Genomic DNA, 24,705 nt, shown 5'->3' with positions numbered 1-24,705 from the left:
GTGATGAAGAACGCCGGCTTTGGACCTGGACTGTGGCACCCTGATCCCACCTCTGTCGCTTACTAGCTGTGACTATGGGAGAGTTATTTTTCTTCTCTATGCCTCAGTTTCTTTATGCATAAGAAATGAAAAATACTAATCTCACAGGGTTGTTGTGAAGAGTGAAGGACTGAATGAGTACCAGGCCTTAGGCATTCAGTATTGCTGCTGCTGTCATCATAAATACCCCTAGTGCCAAGCCTGGTGCCAGGCACACAACACACAGTCAATAAACACTGACTGAATGAGCCATCTCAGCTGGTGCACATTAATGTGTTTCCCACCCTGACATTGGCAAAGCTCTCTCAGATATTGGACATTGGACTCTGCTTCTGTTGTGTGACTTGAATTCCCTGGGGAAGATGAGCGACTGGGACCAGACTCTCTGTGTCCTCCGAAAAGGAACCCGCTGAATGTGCAAGACCACACTGGCTTCTGTCTTCAGGGCCAGGTCAAGGAAAGAACAGCACTTTAAAAAATATGGTGATTATGGTTTACGGAGGCAGCCCTTTCGAGCCAAGTGAGTATGATGCAGGAAAAACAAATGCTGCTCATTTATATTTAAGGAAAAGGCAGGGGGCAAAGCTTTGACCCAGCTTGAAAGCATCCTCTTGCTCTTGAACAAGATATTGTGCCTTCAGAATTTTGTCTTTTTTCGCCCAGGATCAACGGTTGGAGGAGGGAAATGAGAGGATCTCCATACTAAGTCCTTGGCTTCTACTTCCATGTACCCTTCTCGAGGTAATTGGAAATGCGGATTTCTGATTCTCTGCCCTCCCAGGCAGTGCAGCCACCAGGGAATAGCATGCAGCATGTTACAAATGGCAGAGAATGTTCGAGGCACACCATTTCTGGACAAAAACACTGACTGCAGAAAGATAGTGAAAGCGTCTTACAGAGGGCTGCATCGGTGTCTATGCTCTTGAATCGTCCTGGCAAGCTTGGACGCCTCTCTGCCTCCTAACCTGAGACAGTGGTAACTCTGGACCTGGTTTCCCCCAAGAACTTTGAGCTGAGGTTTCCTTACTGGGTCCTCTGCCTGGTGGTGAGAACTTTGAGGGTCATTATACTATGTTATTCATCGCTGTGTTCACAGAGCTCTGGCCAGGGCCTGACACATAGTAGGTGTCAGTAAATGTCAATGTGAATTGAATTTAGCAAGGATCTGCAGCTCTGCAAAGACAGGACACTTCTTAGAAACCCCTGTGGGATAAATTGAGGGGCAGGGACTGGAAGATAAGGATTCTGGAGTAATGACAATAATAGTTTGTCAGCCTCTGAGCAAGGCCCATTATCCATCATCCCCACAATACAGATGAGGAAACTGAGGCCTCAGTGAAGTAACTTGCTAAAGATCAAACAACTCATAAATCAGTACATAGTGGAGCCAGATGAATGCACTTTTTTTTTTCCTGTTTCCTTCATTTACTCCACTCACGATAGTACTTAGACTGGGGACTAGAAATTAAAATCCAGGTAATCTGACATGAGAGGGCAGAATCTCTGTGTTTGAAATGCCTGCAAGTTCGTAGAGTGGAAGCAGCAGTCTTGTGGTGCTCCAGTAAATGGGAGGCGCCATGAGCAGGTGGATGTTAACTCATTGTGAGAACTTTCCAAAAATGAAAGCGGGGCCACATGGAATCAATGGATGCTATTGAATAACTTTAAAAAATTATGTTCCAGGGAATTTTAGACTTATATCCCTGGGGGAAAAATAGTATGAGCAAGGTAGAGAATTCTGATATCAAATAGTTTGAGAAGCCATATCCAATGTTCCTTCTCGAAGATCACAATGCACCTTAGCCCATGAAGTACTCAGAGACATCCTGAGAGAGGAATGATTGACTTTCTTGAACCCAGTGTTTCCCACGTTTATTTGACTAGTGAACATGTGTTTCAAGTAATGTTTTTAACATTCCATGGAACTACTATTACACTGAAACTCTGCTGGGGAAGATGGGCCTGGAATACACCCTCGGTGCTCCTTCCTGCCCTGTGCTCCAGTGAGTATGCTGTGGAGCTCTGTGACACAAAAGTCCCACTTAGCCAATTTGTAATGATTTCCTAAATTGGACAAATAACCTCATCCAAATGGCCGGGGTGATAAGCTCCCAGGAGGAGAAGGTGCCTGAGGAAGCACTGTGTGCCTGGCTGCACGTGGGTACCTCCAGCAAGGAGGTGCTGATAGCAATGTTTTTCTCGGGTGTTTGAATTTTTCATCCCACATTTATGTCTTAAACCACAGATAAAATTCACATCCACATTTCACTCAAGATAAACCTAACATAATAATAATACAAAAAGATTAATTCTTTGGGGAAAAATAGAGGGGAACATGGCCTCAGCTTAGAAAGAGTCAACACTCAAGACTTGGAGAATGCGTTTTCTGCAGTACTGCACTCCACACTGACGTGGGAATCTGTGTGCAGTGCTCTTTAGCACACGCATGTCTGTGCATGTGCCATAACACGCTGCCATTCACATACCCACAAGTGTGACTGCCAGAGGTCCACTTTGAAAGCCCCTAACCTCAAAGTCCAGCCCACCCCTTCGGACTCACTGTAGTCTTTTCTCTGAAGTCTTTCCTGACCATGTAGGCATAACTAACTTTTCTCTTCTACATCATCTTGGAGACTGTGTCAGTCTTTTATGACAGTCTGGTGTGTAATCACTGTCCCCCTGACAAAAAAGCCCCAATGGCAAATAACAATAAGCATTTTTGACCTGCAGCATCTCATGTCTATTGGTCAGCTGGAGACTGGCTGATCTAGGCTGGGCTTTGGTTGTGGGTTTGGCTCAGATCTGCTTCACACGTGTCTCATTCTTCTGATGCCAGAATGCTACCGTGTGCATGTTCTTTAGGATTCCCCTTAAGACCTTGGCTTTGACTCATACACTGTTGCTTCTACCTGTGTTCCACTGGCTAAAGCAAGTTTCATGGCTGAGCCCAAGATCTGTGGAGTAGGGAAGTGCATTTCTCCAATGAAAGTCAAGGGGAAAGGAGCCAATGTTTGATGAATAGCACGTGATACACTTAGAGAGGGTTTGTAGTCATAACCCTGACTTAGATGCTTGGTTAGATACCTCTGTACTTTTAGGAATTGTGCTTCTGGGTCTGGCAGAGGTGATAGCATTGGAAGTGAGACTTGAAGAACAGCAGTTTCCTCCGACACCTCTGTGGTGCCTTATGTTCCCCACAGCAGTACTGAAGGAAGGTTGTAATTAAATGTAAAGTGCATGGACAGTCTGCACTTGTGCATGGACACAGTCATGCATCCTGGCTCTGCTGTGTGCAGGTGACCTTAGCAAGCCCTTTATGACTTCTTAGTGTTGGATTTTGTAACAGTCATAATTAATCATACCCCTCCCTCCTCAAAGTTCCGAAACCAATTTAGAATTATACATGTCAGTTTGATGGGGATGAGAATACTGACTTTTATAACTGGCAAAGCTAAATTTAAGAATAGCTTGGATCTGAAGCTGAAGGTTTTCTTGATACCTTCCTCTACGTTTGGACTCTGAAGACCACCTGAGGGTGGTTCTGGGTCTTCATAACAGATTTTTAGCTGGATGCATGGGCAGTTGTGGCCAGGAGAGAGGCCATCCCTTGGAATGGTGTTTACACTTTAGAGAAACATGGACCAATGGGTGTCAACCTTTTGTCATCTTGAAAATCATGCCAATCTCTCCTCCACCCACATTAAAGAGGGTGTGAAAGGTGGAAGGAAAGATGGAACCATTTCCCCTCCTCCCCACCTCCTCTGAGAGGGAAGCCATTTCTGTTACATGGAACAGAAGGAGTTGGGGAGAAAGGTAGAGAGGCTGTAATGGCTCATAGAATAAGGGTGATTTTATATAGAAGGGGCCATTGTTGAGTCAGAAAGCACAGGGCTTTCTATGCCACTTGCTACAGATGAGCCACTGTACCATGTCTAGCATGCTGTGGCAACTCTCTCTTGCTGCCAAGTCCAAATGGGGAACATTCTAACTCCACCCTAAATTCATTCCAAATCTTAACCCCAGTCTTCTCCCATTTCTAACCGAACAAAGCCACGTGTGTTTGGTGAAGTCGTCTGTATATGCTTGCCACCTCTCAGGATGGAGTGCATATAGGTCAGGAGACTTGAATTCATTGTGTTAAATTAAATGCTCTCTTATACTCTTCCCTCTCATCATGGTTGCTAGTTTGTTCTGCAAATAGAAGTTAGAAATAAAGCATGGTGACTGGTCAGAGAGAAGGTGTGGTTAAGCTGAGTGTAAATTTCCAGAGTTTATGAAAAGCTACACGCTTGGCTGGGGGCTTATACTTATTCTTCTGGAGCATAACACTGAGTGAGGTGGAGCTGGAGGGAGGTGCTGGGAAAGAAGACTGCATTAGTGAGGACAATGGTGTCATTATTTATAGTGTTACATTTGATGATCCCAACAATTGAGTTAGGTTGAGTTGTTAAGAGCACAGCCTCTGGGGTAGCCTCCAGGCTTCTTCATATACCAGTTCTATGACTTTAGGAAAGTCTGTGTCCCAGTGTCCTCATCTGAAGAATGGTAATAAAGGAAGATATTGATAATACTTCCCACATAGTGTTACTGTGAGGATAAAGTGACTTAATGCACATGTTGGGCAACCTCTGAGATGGCTTCAGTGATCCCTGCCTCCAGGTAGCCATATCCTTGTGTAATCCCCATCTCTTGAGTGAGGGATGGACTCAGTGACTTGCTTCTAATAAGAGAATATGGCAAAACTGATGGGTGTCACTTTGAGATTAAGGTACAAGAGACTGTGACTTTCATCTTGCATGCCTTCTCTCTCTCTCTTGTTCTGATGGAAGTCACTGCATATGTGAGCTACCCAGTGGAGAAGCTCATCTGGGAAGCACCTGAGGTGGCCCCTGGTCAATAGCCAGCTAGGAACCAGGCCCTCAGTCCAACAGCCAGTGAGGAACTGAATCCTGCCAACAGCCATGTGAGTGAGCTTGGATCAAGATCCTTTTCCTTGATCATGGAAGTGACTGTAGCTCCCCCCAACACCTTAACTGTGACCCATGTGAGACTCTAAATCACAGAACCCAGCTAACTCATGCCCATATTCCTGACCCACAGAGATCGAAATAATGTGTTTGTTGCTTTAAGTCACTGTTTTGTAATTTGTTAGACAGTGATAGATGACTAATATGATATATGTACAATTCTTAGAGTAGGACTTAGTGCGTAGTAAGCCCTCATTAATAGATAGCCCTCATAGATAGTTCATACTATCTTTATTATTACACTTCACAGATGAGAATTATGAGGGTCAGAGAGAGGTGATTTGCCCAGAGTTGCACAATGAATGTATAGTAGGATACGGTCTCTACTCTTGTTCTACCTCTCTTGAAGTCATTGCTCTCAAAGCATTACTATTTGAAAGATGTAGTTTGTGGGGGGTCCCTAGCAAAAGTTATTGAAGATGAGAAGGAAGGTTTTCATGGGAAACCCTGGAGACTAGAATGACTCTCCAAGGTTGCAGAGGGCCTGGACCTGGACTGGGGATACCCATGGCCAGTCCTTCATGGGGCTCTACATGGGGGAGAAAGACTAACAAGGCTTAGTTAGAGACTAGGTACATGGGAGAACCAATGCATGGCTGAGTCTGTCCCAAGGGTTTTTAAGGCCTTATGGACCAAGGGATGGAGATCTGGTCTCCCCTTGCCTCTCTCATACCCTCCAGGAGCTCATGAGCACAGTGCCTCAGATAAGCCCCACCCAGAGAAGTCCCATCTGGACAAAAACCATTTTCATTGCTCTCTTGTCATAGTATTGACAATGATGATGAATCATATTAGCTGATTAAAGGGTGGTCATAACCACATAGGACAGCATATTCTTTGAGTGCCGTGACTACTGGGAATGTCAGTGAGATCTTTCAGGTTGTATGAGCAGCAGATGCAGGAAGCCTGCAGGGAGCAGGTGAAGTGGCTGAGTTTTGAGGGAGTGGGTGGCAAGAAGGGTGCAGATTCAAGCTTTGCTACATAGACACCCAAAGAATCAGACAGATACACAGAAGCACACTGGCACTTTTATTAATACGAACATGCTCCCAGACACACAGCCACACTTATAGACATACCTACAGGAAGATAGTAACTCTCAGATATTCAGAGAGAATGACAGAAATGCTCAGATAAATGCCCAGATGTGAGGGAGGAACAATTATACACCGCAACTCGTGTTTCCAAGAAGGCGAAGACATTTCTATTGCACCATCCAGGAAAGAAAAGTATGGAAGAAACTCTTTATGCTTTGTTCCATCCCTCTCCCATTTCTCCTCAGAGAAGTAACTTATCTGATTGGGGAGCTGGAAGAAGAAGTGAGCATGCTCAGCTTATCCCCTCCTAGGGCCTCTCTGTCTTCTGCCCTGGCCACTTGCAGAGAGGAAATGGCATCCTTGCCAGTTCTTTGGTACTGGGTAGCCAGGGTAATACTCCCAGCTCCCTTTCGGGACTTACCTGATGTGCTGAACAAGTCCATCTACTTCACTGGCAAAGGATTTGCAAACCCATTTGGCTACAGATATATAGTCACACTTTCCACTTGACTTTACCTGGTAGAGTTGACATTCTGATTTCCATCTTCTGTCTCATGGGTCTTATTTCTCAGATGGTTTCAAAATCACTTTCCCTGGTTCCAACACCAGACATTCCTACTGATAGAAAAAAACAGAGACACGGACAGATGTTCAAAGGCACTAGCATGGGCACATAGATGAGATGGTACCTTCATGGTTACAAGAGCAGTTCTTAACTCTGACTGGGCATTAGAATCACCTGGAAGATTGACAAATGCATGCTGAGGCCTGGGTCCCACCCCAGACAAACTAAATCAGAATCCACTGGGTGAGGGCCCAGGCAGTGGTAATCTTGAAAGTTCCCCTGTGATCTCAAAGGGCAGCAGACTCACCTCCCAACACTCAAAGGCTCACACATACTTTTGCCTCCACAGGGGGCCCCAGTGGTCTCTATGTCCTAATCTTTCTTTGACATTACCTGCTCCCAGGTACAGCTCCAAATTTCACTCCCACAGACATCCTGGAGATCCTAGTAGCAGCTGAGGGCTGTTTACTAAGCAGACAATTGCAATGGCCTGTGGCTGCTGCCATTCCAAGTCTTGTGATCCTTCTGATAGACCATGAGGACCTTCTCACTGCCCTTCAAGCTCCTGCCCCAGAGTTCCCAGCATACGTGAATGCTCGGGAAAACTTGGTCTTGTGGTATTATGTGTCTTGCTCCAGTCCTGCTTCCCCTTGTAGCTCTGTCCCAGGGCCCCAGTGGCGCAGGTACCGGTATGCTGAATAGAGAGCAGCCCCCATGACAGTACACAGGCAAATGCTGCTCTCCCCGCAGCCAACAGCACTTGCCCTACAGTAGATGGAGGCCAAACTTCTCCACCAGCAACAGAGATGTCAAGGCCAGGCTCATGGCTGTAATATGGGGAGCTTCCCTGGCACTGGACCTAGAGCTGCCCAGATTCCTTCTCTGCCTTTCTGTATACATCATAGGAAGCCATTGGCATTCCAACCAGGAATCTGGCCTTCTCCATCTGCCCTGTGCTGTAGGCCCAGAATTCTCAAATTTGTGTGCATCAGAGTCACCTAGAAGGCTTGTTAAAATACAGAACTGCTGGGCCTCTCTTCCAGAGTTCCTGACTCAGTAGGTCTGGGGCAGGCCTGAGAATTTTCATTTCTGACAAGTTCCCAGGGGATGCTGAAGCTGCCAGTCTAGGAACCACCATTTGAGAACTACTGCTTTATGCTGCTTCTCCTCCCACTCTTGAGTCAGCTTGGTGTGTTTTGTTTTGTTTGTTTTTTCTCTTGTCATCTGAGGATTCAGGGCCCAGGAGGGGGCTCTTAAGTTACTTCAACTACAATGTTGATCGTGCTCAAGCTTCTCCTTACTGACCCCTGACTATGAGCCAGACACCATGCTGAGTGCTTTACATGCATTATCTTCCCAAATCTTCCCAACTATCCTGTAAGGAAGGCACTATTCTTCTGTTTTACCCACAGGGAAACTGAGGTTAGGTAACTGATCCAAGGCCACATAACATGGAGTTACTAAGTAGTTGAGCTAGGACTGGAACCCAAGCCAGTCGTGGTCTTAAAATATTTATTCATTCATTCATTTACACATAATAAATACATTGCACACAAATATATTAAACATCTTCTAGTTATGGGCACTATTCTAATGATACAGCAATGAACGAGGCAGAGTAGACAGCTACTCCCATGGGCCTTAAATTCAAGAGGAAGAGGGAAGACATGGCTCGTAAATTAAAAGATGCACGTGGATTTTGGTCAGCTATTCCTTTGTGGTCCACAGTGAGGGAGGATCTGACTCAGCATGTAGTCAGGGTTCTGGGAAGGGCTCCTGGCGCGGAGCAGGCAGTGTGGTCGTCAGCACCCCCTTGGTGCTCCCACCTGAGGTCAGTGGGTAGGAGCCTTCAGTTCTTGGAAGCAGGGCAGAGCTTGGGGGCAGGCCCAGTCTTGGGATTAGCAGTAATCACCCCCTACCCCCAGAACAAATCCATCCCCCTCAGAGAGCCACTCAGTTCCCTCCTTAGTCCTTTGGTAAGCTGCAGCCCTGTCGTGGTGGTATGGCTCAGTCCGGGCAAAGATCATCTGATACTCACTGTGTAAAGAGAAATGGTTTATTGAGCCACTTCACTGAACTCATTCACAGGGTGAACAGGTGAGGGGGCCTGACATGAAGCTTATTTTAGAAAGCAGCCATCAGCCTGATCTTTATACAATTCTTATTGAACACCCATGTGGATGGTGTGCTAAACTGTCCCCTATTGGTTACACAGGCCATCATCACAGCCACAGTCTGACTCTCCCTGTCATTTATCGATACGTGTCCTTAGCTTACTGTGCGTTGTCAATGTAACTCAGTGTCAGGAGTCTGCTGCTTGGGGCCTCCATGAAGGCACTGAATGGATCTTAAAATTCTTAATTTCTGCAGTACCCAGCAGAGTGCCTGACACTTAGATTTCAGTAAATGTTGGATGGATGGATGGATGGATGGATGGATAGATGGTTGTATGGGTGAGTGAATGAATGAGACACTAACTCCCTGCCCTCTGTCTGTCCCTGCTGGCCTAGGCCTGCTTAGCTACAGACACTAATGACCTCCAACACACAGATTCAGCCTCTGACTCAGCCAGGCTGCATCTGAGGATCCCAGTCACATCAGCAGCAGGATCTGGGGCAAGCTCTGTTGCTCTCAGTGCAGTTTTTGGAGGGGGAGGAGTGGCTGGTCCTGAGTCCTCATCAACCTTGAGCTGCTACCCTCTCCTTTTCCACTGTGCCTCCTTCCCCCCAGCCAAGCCCTCTCTGTATGAGTGCATGCCTGACTCAGTTTCCCAGTTTCCCACCAGTCCCTTGCATGGACTGAAACTTGCCTTGATCACCGCCCCCCCACCCACCTGTCTTTCTAGGACCCTGCCATCCCACCTGGCTCTTTCCAGCCCCCTTCCTTGGGGGCTGAGCCCTGCCTCTGTAATTCCAGCTTTAGGCTGGACCCTCTGGGATCATAATCTCTGGGCTCCTGCCACTTCCCTTTAAGTATCACATTGGATCCATCATTGCACCTCCAGCCCACGTCTGCCATACTCCTTTACATCCCAGATCCCAGTGACTGGCACTGACCATTGGTCACCCTTTGCCTGCCAAGTTAGGCACCTGAGATGCCAGACCCATGTGGTCCAGCTTCTCCCCTTTCCTTGGTGACTCACTGAGCCATCGGCCTCCCTGAGCATGAAGCCTGCTCAGGCCAGGATACCTCCTTTTCTTACCTTTTCTTTTTCACGAGTCTCCCTCTGGTCCTGGGAGGGTCTGATGAGCATCTCTTTCCCTCTTTCTGCTCACTCTGGGCCAAGCCCTCTGCTTACCCCCAGTGCCCTCTGTCATTCCTGGTCTGTCAACTGTCTCCTCCATCCCTTCCCTCTTTTCCTCATGTCAGCTTCCGACCAGACTCCATGACCTCCCTGAGCAATAAGCCGTTCCAGACAAGAATCCCATCTTCCCCAAATCTTAAGTATTCCGCCAATCTGCTCACAGGTGCCTTTGGTAATCCTGGTGAGAAAACTTGGTTTAAATATTTTAAGGAGCAGTTAATGTATCAGTGAACAGCCCAACTTCTGGTGTCAGACTGCTAGGATTCAAATCCTGGCTCTGTCATTTTGTACTTGTACATCCTAAGGCAAGGTAATGAACCTCTCTGGGGGTTGGTTTCCCCATCTGTAAAATGGGGATAATAGCGATGCCTGCTATTAGGGCTTTTGTGAGACTAAAATGAGTTATTATATGTAAAATGTTACAAAAAAGCTCTAGTGCATAAGAAGCACTCTGTAAATGTTAGCTATTGTATTACACACACTGATTGTGGCCAAAGAGCTGTTTATTCATCCATTTATTCAAGATACAGCTATTAAGAACCTACTATGTGTCAGGCTCTGCAAAGCCTGAATAGGGGATGTCTGGAGCTGCCAGTATGAAAGGAAGCAGGAGCAGGTCCAAACCATTCAAAGGGATCTGGGTATGTGTGAGCAGGATAGACAGGGGACAGGCACCCCAGCCCTCCCAGAGGGCTGCATATAGGGCTGCTACCTGAGGGTGGAAGGGGAGGTCTCAGTTATATCTTGTGCTTGAGGCAATCTTGAAGGTGAAGAGCCCCCTGGTCTGTGACAGGACACTAGACTGGATAGGGAAGCATCTCTCAACTGGGGACACATGAAGCACTGTCCCCTCAGGACCCCAGGAGCCATAGACCCCACAACATGTCATGGTGCCCCAAGCAACAGGGCATCTTGCCTGGCAAGGGAATAATCTCACCAAGATGTTGGTGGCACTAGAGGAAGCGTGTGGACGGAGCTCATTGGGTCAGTGGACATTGGCATGAAGGTCTTTGCTACTCCAGAATGAGGCTTGTTTCCTCTCCCAGATTTTCTTCCAAAGGATGCAGCCATGCTCCTCCCTGCCCTCTCTTGCCCTCCCACCTCAGCACCAGAAAGGGCTTTCTTTAATCTGTTTCTCATCATCTTTGTTGAAGCTTGAGGTCTTGTAGATTTTTTTTCCCCTCAGAATTTAGTGGAAAAACCAAGACTGCGGCTTTCTTCTCCATTTTGTTCAGGATTTAAGTTCTATCTCTTCTCTGGGTCTGCCTTTGTGTTCTGCCCTCCCCAGTCAGCCGACTTCTGTTTGCCCACGTTTAGCCCTACCCAGGATTCCTTGAATGGGTTGGTTCATCCCCAGGGAGCTCCCAAGAGAGGCCTGGAGAGATTGCTGTATCCTGGGGCTGATTACAGTCACCCAGCAAAGCAGTACTAACCACCAATGGTAAATCACTTCCTACACTTGTAGAGAAGATATGGGATATTCCACAGCTCAAATAAACTCAGCAGACAGAAGACAAACATCTCAATGGAGAACTCACAAGCACTCAGGACTTCATTATCCTGAGATGTCCCTAAGAGATCCCAGACATCTGGTAGGAAGCAATAAAAGCTTGCAATGGCCCCATTGTGAGCAAATGAAGCCTGCAGTCAAGGGTAGACCACCCTTTCTAGAAGTTCCCAGTGAAAGAGGAGGAAAATAGGGTGGGGGGTTAAAAACCTAGATTGAAAGAGGGTTTTCTTTGGGGAGACTTGCACCTGTCTGGAGCCTGAGGGGCTGTGTGTTTTGAGGGGCAGTGTGAGGAGAAGTGTTTTGAGGGCACAGGAGTGGGGATGGGTGGTAATCAGGGGATAGGCTCCCTCGGGATAAGGGTGGGTCCTGGGTGCTTGTGCTGGAGGCTGGCACCCCTGGACAAGGGAAAGGAAGGAGGGCGGACTCCAAAAAGAAGCGTTATTTATGGAGAGCTCGTCCTGTCCCAGATGTCATGCTGAAAACTTCACACAGATTGTGTCCTTTCCCGCCTCAGACAGGCACTGTCATGTCCTCATTGTCCAAGTGAAAAATCTGAAGGTCAAGGAGGTTAAGTGACTTCCTCAAGGTCCCAGAAGTAAAAAATGGCACAGCCAGGACTTGAGAGTTCATGTTCCCAACACTGCTTTATCTGTGTTTACATGTTGTGCTTCTTACATTAAAATAATAAGCATTGCTTACATTTTTCAGTTCATACTCTGTGCTAGACACTGTTTTACATATGCTAACTCCTCATTTCCTCTGCAGCAGCTCTATGAAGTAGAGGGTATGGCTGCTGTCCTGTTCTGCACATGCAGTGGGTTGCCTGAGGTCACACAGCTAGTAAGAGGCAACACCTGCTCTTGACTCTGATGGACAGACTCCAGAGCCCGACACTTGACCCATGTTCCTCACTTCTCTTTTCCTTCAGTGAGAATATGGTGTGAAGGATGATGGAAGCAGAGGTGGGAAGTTCCCACCTGCTGGCATCCATGTTTCCTTGAAGGTGGAGGTAAAGGAATTTCTTGGAGGTAGTATGGGGTTGGAAGGTAGGCTAAGGAGGAAGGGAGGTGGAAAGGTTTCAAGAGAGCAGGAAGTGGGAACAGGGCTCAGGGACCAAAGAGTGGGCAGCAAGGCAGACCCGGTGGCAATTGTTCTAACTGTCCCAGCTTGAAGTTCCCTTCCTGTCCTCAGCAGAGAGCCCAGCCTCAGGCCTGAGCTGGGTGCCCAGGGCTAGAGATCATGTGTCCTTGAGTCTCAGGGATCAAGAGCAGGTGGGCCCCATGTTAGATTTGAGAGCATCTGATGGATAAAAGGGACTGTACAAGGAGAAGAGACTTGCAAGGGACTGAATATTTGAGTTCCCCCCTCCCTACCCAATGTGATGGTATTTGGAAGTGGGGCCTTCGGGAGGATGGAACCCTCATGAATGGGATTGTTGCCCATAGAAGAAGTCACGAGAGGAAGGATCGTTCTCTCTATGTGACGATATAACGAGAAGTCAGAAGTCCGCAAACAGGAAGAGGACACTCACCAGAATCCAATCATCCTGGAAACTTGATTTTGAACTTCTAGGCTTCAGAACTGTAAGAAATAAATATTTATTGTTTAAGCCACCCAGTCTGTGGTATTTGTTATAGCAGCCCATGATGACTGAGACAAGATCCCAAGGAAAAAAAGAGGCTGTTAGTTCTGGAGAGAGACCCCTAAGAATGTGCCCTTGGGGGTATTAATGGTAGATGTTTATCTTGGCACAGTTGACCACTGGTCAGCTCCAGCTATGGGGAACTGACTGAATATAGGTTTCCCAATACCAAGTATTCATGGTCTTTAAACCCTTGGGAGTAAGAATCAACCCTTCAGAAGAGACCCTGGTAAGAAAGGTCCAGAATTAGTCAAATGACTGTAGCCCCTTCTCCCATGTCTCACAAGTCTCTTTCTGTCTTGGCTCTTTCTCCAGGGGTTGACCGTGGCTACTAGCCTTGACTGGTGCACCTCTTGGTCTCTTTGTCTCTCTATCTGATGATCTCCTCTCATTGGCCTTGGTTGCTCCATGGCTCTGTTTCTGGAATCATGAACTGAACTTGGTCCAGAATTGACCAAGGCTGGGCCTGGGCCTCAGTCACCTGTGTTGTAGCTTTATATGCTCCCTGCACTTGAAACTCACTGCTATCAGTGTCCAGTGTCCAAACAGATAATAAGCTGCATGTCTCTAAGAGTGGCTTAGGTAATGTTTGATCCAGTAAGATGAAGCCTGTGGACAGATGTGAGGACAGAGACCTTTCTTTTAATTTTTAAAAATATTTATTTATTTTTGAGAGAGACAGAGAATATGAGTGGGTTAGGGGCAGAGGGAGAGGGAGACACAGAATCTGAAGCAGGCTCCAGGTTCTGAGTTGTCAGCACAGAGCCCAATGCAGGGCTTGAACCCACGAGCTGTGAGATCATGATCTGAGCCGAAATCGGACACTCAACCGACTGAGCCACCCAGGTGCCCCTAGGACAGAGACCTTTCATTCATAGCTGTCCACTAGGGTAAAAGCCTGGGGGCTCTTGTTCAGCTCTTGCCGGTTGGAAGAAGAGTAGTGCTCAGCCTCATTCTTGAAAGGAATCTCAGATGCAATGACCAGAGGAAGCTGTGCTCAGGAATTAATCTGGAGAGCTCAGAGGACTCATTAGAGCATCATCTTGCTCTGAGAAGTTGTTAGTTATAAGTCACCGGGGGTGGGGGGCTTTACTGCACCCCACTGAGAATTCCCACCTCTTTCTAGACACATATTATTGGGAAGGAAGAATTTTATAGAGAGTATAAGTGGCTAAGTGCTCTGAGCATTATTTAAGCCTCACATAATCATGCTCTTTGGAGCTGTAGAAACCCAACTCTGTGCTGACTGGGTGGCTATCAGAGCAATTGTGCTGGGGCAGAATTAGGTGACAAACAGACATCATAATGGTAACATTAGCAGTAAGGTGAAGAGAAGCAGTAATTTATGGAGGTTCTAGACACCAGGCACTCTGTTTTGCACCTGTGCTATGCTGAATAATGGTTTCCCAAAACATCCAGGTCCTAATCCCTGGAACCTTGTGATGGCAAAGGGACTTTACAGATGTGACTGCATTAAGGATCTTGAAATGGGGAGATTTTCTTGGATTGCCTGGGTAAGCCCTAAAGGTAGTGCAGGAAGATAGAAGGAGAGTCAGTTCAGAAAAGAAGGAGATGTGACAGCAGAAGAGACCATAGTGATGTGGCCACAAGCCAAGGCATGCTGGCAGCCACCAGAAGCTGCAAGAGGTAAGGAGTGGATTTTCCTCTGTAGCCTCCAGAAGGAACCAACCTAGCTGACCCTTTTACTTGAGCCCCAGAAGACGCTTCCAGTGCCTTGCCTCCAGGACTGTCAAAGAATACATTTCTGTTTTAGAACACTAAGTTTGGGTAGTTAGTTACAACAGCAGTAGTAAACCAATGCAATACCTTCTATACCTTCACTTATTCAACCCTTATCTATCCTCTGCACCATGTACTATTCCAGTCTCTATTTACAGATGAAGCTGAGGCTCAGAGGGGCTGAGAGGTTTGCTCAAGGTTACAGAGCTAGCAAGTAGAAGAGCAGGAAATCAAACTCAAGTCTTTCCTGAGCTCATGCTCTTCACTGTGAGTCTATGTGACTTGCAGCTACAACTCAGTATCAGCCATGGTAAAGGTGGCTAGCAAATCAGGCAGCTTCTGCAAGCTGGGCTAAGAAATCATGGAATTGTGACTGAAGCTACTTATTAGAAGGTCCTTGGTCATGGTCACTGTCAGGAGAGAAGCCTCCAGAAGGGAAGGAGGAGGAGTAGTTATAGGTGTCATAATCAAGATGTTGCCAGTGGTGGGAAGAAGTAGATGGGAGTCTGCCATGGGGAAGCAGAGGTAGTTGGGATGCCAGGCAGAGCAAGGTTGGGAGTAGAGTTACTGATCTGAAGTTTGCTACCCCTCAAAAGGGTGCCAGGGATCAAAACTGCCATGGGAATCTCAGTTATGACCAAGGCAATGTTAAAGGTGTTATTTCCCAGAGGAGTTCACTGTGGGATGGGGTGGATGTGTGTGTGATGACAGCCCTTTAGGTCAGACAGGTACAGCGTTTCTCATCCAGAGGGAGCATTGCTCAGCCCCTGTCTGAGGGGACAGGAAGGCAAGATACCAGCTCTAAGCCCTTGGTAAGGGGAAGAGTGGGTAAGGGCTTGGACCTCCATCAAGTGTTATGGGATAGGAAACAGGGCTCCCGTGGCAAGGGGACTGAGGTGCTATTTGGGCTGACCCACTCTGCAGAGGCTGGGAAAGCTGTGACTCACTGGGCAGGCACATGCCCTGGGCTCATCTCAGGCCACTAGATTCTGCCGACGCAGGGCCAAGTTCAGCAGAAGCTCAGCCTGCAAGGGAGAGGCTGGAGTTCTTCATTAGTTCCCAGCTTTGCCCAGGACCAGCTCAAGGGAGACTTTCACAATCAACTGGTTGGGCCCGGGAGGGGGGGGTGTAGGGGTTGGTTGGGTAAGAGGGACAGCAGGGTGGGGAGGGAGGGTGGGAAGGGGGAGACTGGCAACAGAGTCCCCTCAGAGGGAATTCCTGGTGTAACCATTCAGGAAGATCCAGGACACTGCTTCTCAAGTGTGGTCCCCAGACCGGGAGCATCATCATCACTTGGGAATTTGTTACAAATGTAGATTCTTGGGGCCCATCCCACACCTACTGAATCAGAAACTCTGGAGTTGGGTCCCAGCAATCTGTGTTTTAATAAACTCTCCAGGTGACTCCAATGCAGGCTGAAGTTTAGGAACCACTGGCCTACATCACCAACTAGGATATCATTGGGTTCCCTTAGGAAGATTGGGGTCATAGCCTAATGCTTTGCATTTTCTCCCCATGCCACACAGGTGGCAGATTTTTCAAAGATGTTCACAGCTGTAGCTAAAGCAATCCTCTGTATGAAAGGAGCCTTTTTTCCCCTTTCAGGGATGTGAATACATATCAGCAGATGAGTATCTCCTTTCACTGGGGCTTTTGAATTATACAGGACTGTGGGAGGAGTTCAGGAGATCAGATATTAACTAGACCTTGAAATATATTTTTCCAAATGGATGCGTAGTCTTTATTTAAATAGAAAGCATTTCTGGTTAAATTTGGTGGCTCATTTGTAGGAAAACCAGCAGAAACCTGACTTCTGGGAGTCTCAATGATTTAAACCCTATTAATATTAGCTGCCTGTTGAATCATAGGAAGAAAATCGACAGATTCATTCTCCTGGGGGCAGGGAGGGGAGGGAGCTCCCAGCTGAGCCAAGAATCCGCAAGTGTGTGTCTGGGTGATTAATGGCATCAGACCTCAGTGCCCTCCTTAGCAGTCCAGCCAGTGGCCTCAGGGAACCCTGCAGCACTGGCTTGTTTATGTGGAGTGGCTCCTGAGCAATGCTGAGGACAGGGTGTAGTGGGGGAGGGTCAGAGAAGAGAGCAGGCCAAAGGAACCATCTCCATGTTCCCTCCCCAGCTGAGCCTGCAGCTTCATGTGCCATGAAAAAATGATGGCTTGACTTCATTAAAGCCTTGTCATCTTTCCCCTACTGACAGCTTGAAAAGAGCACTCTCACCTGAGCAAACGGGATCCCAGAGGCCACTGGGGGCATGGAAATCACAGACTGAACTTTCAGAAAGGAAAATCTTTTTGACCGTGTTAAGCATATGCTGATTATAAAAATGAAGGGGCTGGGGAAAATTTTCCTCTGAGTTTAGGCAGTTCTGGGGCACATATAGCCCAAGGAACTCCATGCTATCAGGCCCATCCTCTGCTCTGGCCACTTAGTGGAGGATCCTTGGGCTCAGTCACGGTCACAAGAGAAGTCCCCAGAAGGGAGGGAGTAGGAGCCATTACAGGTGTCATAACCAGCCAACATCTGACTTGTCTTGCCTGGCATCACAGCTTGCCTGACCCTATCTTGCCTGTTTTGATCTAATCTCCCTCTAGTCCACATGTCAAGTCCTTGACATCTACTGAACACTTACAAGGCCCTATGATGGGCACAGCCCCACGTGTGACCCCCTTGATGCCTTCTTTGAAGGTGGTATCATTACCTCCATGTTGCAGAAGCAGAGGCTGGGGGATGGGAAGAGAGACTGGGGTCTGGTGACCCAGAGATGACACCAGGTCTGGGGTACAGGCCTGTCTGACTCTGATGGGCCTTCAGGTCATTGAGACATGGAAGAAAGCCTAGAGTTTCTGTGTTGCACTAAACCTCAGAGATTCAATGCCTTACTCATGGCCACTCAGTTGGTTAGTGGAGGGACCAAAACAGAACCCCAATCTCTGACATGTGCCTGGTGATCTTCTCATTCATTCGTTCATTCATTCATTCATTCATCAACTTTAAAGATATTTTCTAATTTCTAAAAAAAATTTTAAACAATATGTTCATATAGTTAAAAATAAATCAAATAACAAAAGGCTTATAATGAATAAGAGCAGTCGCTGAACTATTCTCCCCAGAGGAGGTCATTTACAACTCTTCTGCATATTTCCTTAACTTTAATTCTCTACCTCTACATTTATGCCTGTACTTCTATTTCATGATTTGTGGGTTGGGATAATGTAGCTTTCTTACAGAAGCTCTCCCTATCTTATCCCCCAACCCCATCGTAGCATTTAGTCCTATCATCATTTTCACTTAGGTAATGATCAGAGTTTATTGCAATTATATTTTCCTTCTTGAAGTTTTTGTTTTTCCTTAGAGTTTATAATTGCCTAGTATTCCCTTGCATCCTTTTCTACATTTATATCTTTAAAGTTAAAAAAATCAATCAGACCTGTCATCCGCATAGCATTAGTGTTTATAAAAATTCCATCATATCACATATTTTATTATGCCCCTTTTTATTCCTGGAGACCTCCATTGTAGGGAATTCTTTCCTCTATCTTCCAATTGTGCTGGTTAATTTGTAGACCTCCTGTACAGCTATCCTCCAGGGATTTCCTTTACTCCTGTCTTGGGTTGGATCTACCATTTTTTAATTGTTCATCTTCCTCTTTCTTGAACTACTCCCTAATTTTGCTGCAACACACCCTCTAAGAGCTTCTTAAGAAAGGATGCATGAAAAGTAATTTTTTCCAAGCTTTTATGTTTGAAAATATTTTTATTTTGTCCTCACACTATTTCTAGTTTGGCTGAATATAAAATTCAAGACTAAAAGTAGTATTTATTTCAAAATGTTATTGCATTCATTGTTTCATTGTCTTCTAGCTTTCAATTCTATGCTTGGGAAGTTAAATGACATTCTGATTATCTATCTTTTGCATAATTTTTTTTCTCTTTGGAATCTTTTAGGATTTATTTCTTACCCCTGATGTCCCCCAAATTTATATAAGCCCTGAGGTAGAAAATGTAGTCTAGTTCCAGGAAATATTCTTAACTCAATTCTTTGACCATTTCCTTTCTCTGTTCTCTCTTTCTAATTTTTCTCTTTGTCAGATATTGGATTTGCTGATGGGTTATCTAAGGCTCTTGCATTTTCTTCCACATTTTCCATCTCTTTTTGTTCTGTGCTGTAATCAATTTCATTATCTTTTTCCTCCAAATCTTTTACTAGATTATTGTATTTTTTCTACCCTATTCTTAATTTCTAACAGTTCTTTCTTATTCCTTAATTGTTCCTTTCTTACTAAACCCTATTCTTTAATGAAAGAAGTGTCTTCTCTTGTGGGTCTAAGTGTACTAATTCTTTCATTTTTAATTTTTCTTCTGAGTCCTGCATTATCTCTACTTTCTTCAGTTCTTCCCACACTAGTTTTGATATCAGAATTGTCAAGGTTTTTTTTAATGCTTTTTTTTTATGTTGGTGCATTTTTTCAAGAGTCTAGTAATCATGAAATAGGTATTAAATAGATGACTGAAATCTCTGTGTGTGGGGCTGGGCAGAAGGATTAACAACTGGTAGGTTTTCACCATAGGGTGATCAGATGCCAAACTGTTCCTTTTGGAAAGTCTCAAATGACAATGTGTGAGTCTTCTCTTTGGGGCCATTCCACTTACCCAGAAAAGAACCTTTCAATCCCTTGCCTGGTTCTCATGTTCTGGCATCTAAAAGGTTGGACATGGGGCATGGGAAGGGGCCAAAATATCCATGTGCAGCTTTAAAAAATATTTTTTATTGAGGTATAATTTATGCATAGTAAAATGTAAAAATCTCCATTGTATGTTGAATGAATTTTTATATTTCTGCCACTCTGAAAGTTCCTTCATGCCTCATTCATGCACAGGCTGTTAATTACTTCCTGTTTTCAGTGTTGTACCTGGTTCCCAGCCTCCCCTTCCCCTACACTCAATGCCTCTGAATCCTATCCTCTCCCATTTCCTTCTTTAGAGAATAATCTTCTCCTCACCACCTCCAGGGTATAGCTGTAATGGATAGAGCCTTGACTTATACTACCTTAAGCAAAAATGTTATTCCATATAACTAGAAGTTCAAAAGTAGGGAGTGCTTTAGATATGGTATGGATCAGTAGTTCAATGATTCCATCCAGGATTTAGGTTTTTCAGGCTCTTCACCTTGCTCTTCTCAACATCTGATTCAAATGAGCTGGTTCCCTTCATGACCAGAATATCGTGCCACAAGGAAATGAGCTATGCCTTTACTACTCAAAGCATGGTCCTTGGACCAGCAATATTAGTATCACCTAAAAGCCTGTCATAAATGCAGAATCCAAAGCTAGTTCCCAGACCTACTAATCAGAATCTGCATTTTAATAAGATCCCCATGTGATTCAATGCACATGAAAGTTTGAGAAGCACTCTTTTTGTTATATACTTCAATATCCAACTGAAGAAAGTGAGAGAAAATCTCTCTGCTAGTGCTTTTTTTTCTCTGATGGGGTCATCCTGCATCAACAGGCCACTCTTGGAGCCCACGTGAACCGTTCTGTGCTAACTGGCTCAGGCCAATCAGGTCTCATCTGATTGACCTACCTGGGATTAGGTCTCCCCTTGAAGCACATGCTGTGTGCAAGACAGATTGATCTAACAAGGCAGGGTTCTGTTAGGAAGGAGGAAACTGAAAAGTGTGCAGACTCCTCACATCTTACTGGAGAGTCTATTCGCCCAGTGTATCCACTTGGGTCTCTGTGTGCAGCCCTGAGCTTCACCTCTGCTCTCCATGGTACCCAGTGCCTCCAAGCCCTGACCTCTCCAGGGGCCCTTGGGCAGAGCACATGAGCTGTCTTCTCTCTAGAAGGACTTGCAGGTGTCACTTCTTCCTCTCTGAAAAAAACAGTTACCACCCCTCCTTCTGCTTTGCATCCTCTAAAAATTGTTGAAATCTCTTGCTTGTTGCTGTTCTTTCCCCAATTCTCTTTATCCTTTAAAAGATTTTATCACTGTTATTTTTCAGTGGACCCCGGAGAAGTAGAGGACATAAACACTACGTTCCATCCACCATCTTCAACTGAAAGCCTTCAACACGGATGGGGTTTATAGAGATGTTATGGCACGCCACTTTTTTCTGATCCTTTTCTTCTCTGAGAAGAAGCCAAGGAAAAAGTGGCATAGTCTCTAGCTGCAAACCAGCATGGGCAGTATCAGAGCACTATCAGCATGGCTGAGAGTGGATACATGAGTACAGAAGCCTGACTCTGAGGACAAGCCAAATGGACACTGCCCCAGGAGCTCCAAATCACTGCCAGTGCAGTGATTTGAAAGGCCAGTGCTCACCTTTCTCCACATCCCTGCCTTGCTTATCTCAGAACCACTCTGCTTTCAAGTTGCTTCAACAAAAAGGGATGTTTAAATAAATTATAGTAAATACATGTGTGAAGAGGAACATGATTCATCTATTAAAGTGACACTGTCCATATCTACTGATATGGACAGTTTCACACAATATATTGTTGAGGTGGTGGTGGGGAAGCCCATTTCAAAAAAGCAGGTAGACAGTACATGTCTACAAATAGAATGTCTCAGACTTCACCAGCTTGTGAGAATATATTTCAGCTAATACTGTAAATGACTAGGCTCCATATCTTGGTTTTGCCTAATGTCAGGAGAGCAGGTAGAGTACATGTCTACAAATAGAATGTCTCAGACTTCACCAGCTGGTAAGAACATATTTCAGCTAATACTGTAAATGACTAGGCTCCACATCTTGGTTTTGCCTGATGTCAGGAACAGAGCCTCCCTCAGAGGGTCATGTGGTCCTTTCTGAGAGTCCCCCAGGGCACGGTCTGCATGCATTGCCCTGCCTCTGCTTCCCTGCAAGCTCCAGGAGACAGGCTCAGCGTCCTGTATCTGGGACTGGTGATCTTCTGCCAGACCCTGCTGGTACCTCCAGGCTGGCCTTCAGAGGACCAGCATTGCTCTTCTTTTACCATTCTAACTCCAGCCCGGAAGAGCTCTTCCCTTAGTTACGTGGCACAGCTAGCACTGGTCTCTGCCTTTTCACTAAATTTGGGGATAACCAAAGGGAACCACCCCTCCAAGCAAAACTGACAAGTCCCAGAAGAAATGACTGCTTTTGATTTCCCCCAGACCCCTCCTTGGGCACCCCTATGGACTCTCACTGCCTTGCTGCCACCTCAACCAAGCTGGAGGCCATCTTTGTCTCTGCCAGAAGTCTCTGTGATGTCCAGGCTTCCGAGGTCCTGGTTGTTTTAGGACCTAGGGAGAAGAAAAAAGATATTCTTCTCCCTGTCTGAGGCTCACCTGTCTGGGCCTCTCTTGCTTTCCCAGGATTATTCTTTCCTGGCTGACAGCACAAATGCTCATTTCTCCTTCAGTGAACTGGGCGGGCCCTGTCTAATGGCCTCCAAATGGACAACGGCATCAAGTACAATAGTTCAATATCAGTTCATTCCCCTAGAGCTGCAGGAGGGAGGAATTTGCTTAATGTTTTGTTCAAAGGGTTTTTCCCAAATAAACAGTTTACTCCTAAGGTCAATGCTAGTCTGTATCACTTTCTGGACCAAAAACTGTTTTATCAAAGCTTTAAACATCAAGATTTAAAAAAAAAAAAGCCTTAGGTCCAGAATTTCAGCTTGACACATATTTATATATGCACATGTAGGTATTGCAGATTTGCACCAAAATGTGAAAAAGAGTGGTTATTTCCGAATAGTGGGATGGAGAGTCATTTTTCTTAATTTTCCTTTGGCCCATCTGCTTTTTCTGTAATAAACATAAATTATTTGTGAAAAATTTTTAAAGTTAAAAAAAGATGATGAACCACACTGTTCATGTTCCTTCAACCAGATCCTTAATAAAGATGCTAAATGCATCGAGTATGGGCACTGCCTGTTGTTGGCCACGTGCCCCTAAGAGAATCTGTCACCCTTACATTTCCCCAACAGTCAATTTTGCAGCAATTTCTGTCCATTATCATGTCCCAGCAAATGTGAATGCATTTCCAAAGAAGACTAACATCAGCAAACCTGTATTCTAGAATCTGAGTAGGAAAAGGGCCACTAAGATGGACACAATGTTTTCTGATGGTGACCCAGGTGCACCTCCCTGCCACACCCCTGTCCTGGGAAGAGCCACTACTGGTAGCCACAACGCCCTAAGGAGAGGACTAACTCAGGCAGGCTCAGGGCTGTGACAATGCAGGAGGCAAAGCAGAGGTGGCCCGTGTGCCAGGAGCAGAGCTGGTCCTCGTCAAGTATGACTCACAAGAGGCTGGAGGGAGCTCCTGGTGTTGCCAAAGGGTCTTCAGGACCTGGGGTGTCAGAAACAGAGTCCACACGTAGCCTCTGTGTAGTTGGGGGCTTTGGTCATGGGATCAGAGGACAAGGCTGATGGTGCTCAGATGCTCATGCTGGGCTCCCTCCCCCATCCCATTTGGGTGGGTGGCTCAGGAAGGCATACCCTGGTGCTGCCAAGGGTGTCTCAGGACCTTGACCCTCTGAGGTCTCACCCCAGCAAAGGGAAGATGAGAGTGCAGCTATCTCCTTGGAGCAGGACCCCAGCATAGCCAGGGAGTGGGATTTAAGGTCCACCTTCAACCCCTCCAGCAGAGGGGCTGGTAGAGCTCAGGGTCTGCCCATCAGGCCAGAAGGCAGGGGTGCAGAGCAAAGCTCCTGCCTCAGGGGAAGACGTAAACCCGGGGAAGAACAACAAAGCAGAAGCTGGCCTTAGAGGCAGACCACTCAACAGGACTGGAGGTTACAGGAAGGCAAGTGACCAGGAGGTATCTAGGTGGTGAGGCCTGTTTCAGGGCTTGAGGTCTGCCCAACTTACTGAGGAAGGAGTCTCCTGGGGTTCTTGTGCCAGGATAAAAGCATTAAAAGCAATTCCAGTCTCTACATCATGGATGGGAATGGGGCTTCCAATATGTTCTCAACCCTGTGGACCAGGCAAAGCAGAGTCATTTAGTGAGAGCACTTACTCTGCCACTGTCCTGAGTGCTTCACACATATTAACTCATGTGATTCCACACCAACTGCACGGGACAGAGAATGTGATCAGCCTCACCGAACTGATGAGGACATAGGTGCAGAGATGGTGAAGAGAACAATATCCTGCCCGAATGGACACAGTCCCACCATGTACTCTCCATCTTCCTCTGCCCTCACTTCTCCTGACCTGGAAATACTGATACTAGAATGGAGTCTCCCCGGGGTGGCAGACATAGTGGAGGCCCTGTCCTTGTCCTCTGCAGTCACCATCCTCTTCCTGGTAACAGATTGCAACTGCAAGCCCTCTCCCTGAGGGTGTTCTCTAGTCGGAGCATGCTTGGCGGGAGGTGGGGGTGGGGGTGGGGCAGGATGGCTGGGGAGTTCCCACCCTTGGGAACAGCCTTCAAGCAGTCACTGGAGAGGATGAGTAGCTCAACGCTCACTTTCTGTTCCAAGGCGTGTTCCACACAGTCTCCCAGGGCCTTCCTGAGGGGCTGAGACCCAGGTGCTCACGTCAGAAAGCGTGTTGGCTTCCTTTCCTTCCCTGGGTTACTCCCAACTCTTTCACCCGGAATCACGCCCCACGTAAGCCACCTAATCCTTGTCTCAGTCTGGTTCTGGGGCACCCAGCCCCACCCATCTGCCCTTCATTAAGCCTGACCTTCAGGACTTCTTCGGTGCACCCCCCACCCCTATTGGAGCTGGCCTCTTTCTTCCCGGGCGCACTCTCAAGGGGTGTGGAAGGATGGGGGAGGCACAGTTTCTGGGGACCTGTCAGCTCCGTCCCTGAGTTGAAAGGAACAATGGAACATTGTGCTGTCAG

The 24,705-nt window shown here is 46.5% G+C and overlaps 1 long non-coding RNA gene across 1 annotated transcript; it reads right to left on the bottom strand.

Moving 5' to 3' along the window:
- Positions 1-21,466: 21,466 nt before the first annotated feature.
- LOC122241167 lies at positions 21,467-24,654 on the bottom strand. The gene is made up of 3 exons (XR_006221163.1): positions 24,544-24,654; positions 23,725-23,829; positions 21,467-22,149 (listed from the first exon to the last, which is right to left on the bottom strand). It is a non-coding gene; the product is annotated as an uncharacterized LOC122241167 (long non-coding RNA).
- Between the last annotated feature and the right edge of the window lie 51 nt (positions 24,655-24,705).

Source organism: Panthera tigris, chromosome C1 (genome assembly GCF_018350195.1).
Source record: "Panthera tigris isolate Pti1 chromosome C1, P.tigris_Pti1_mat1.1, whole genome shotgun sequence".
Lineage (NCBI taxonomy): Eukaryota > Metazoa > Chordata > Mammalia > Carnivora > Felidae > Panthera > Panthera tigris.
Note: the sequence above shows the minus strand (reverse complement) of the source record. Positions and strands in the feature narration are given on the sequence as shown.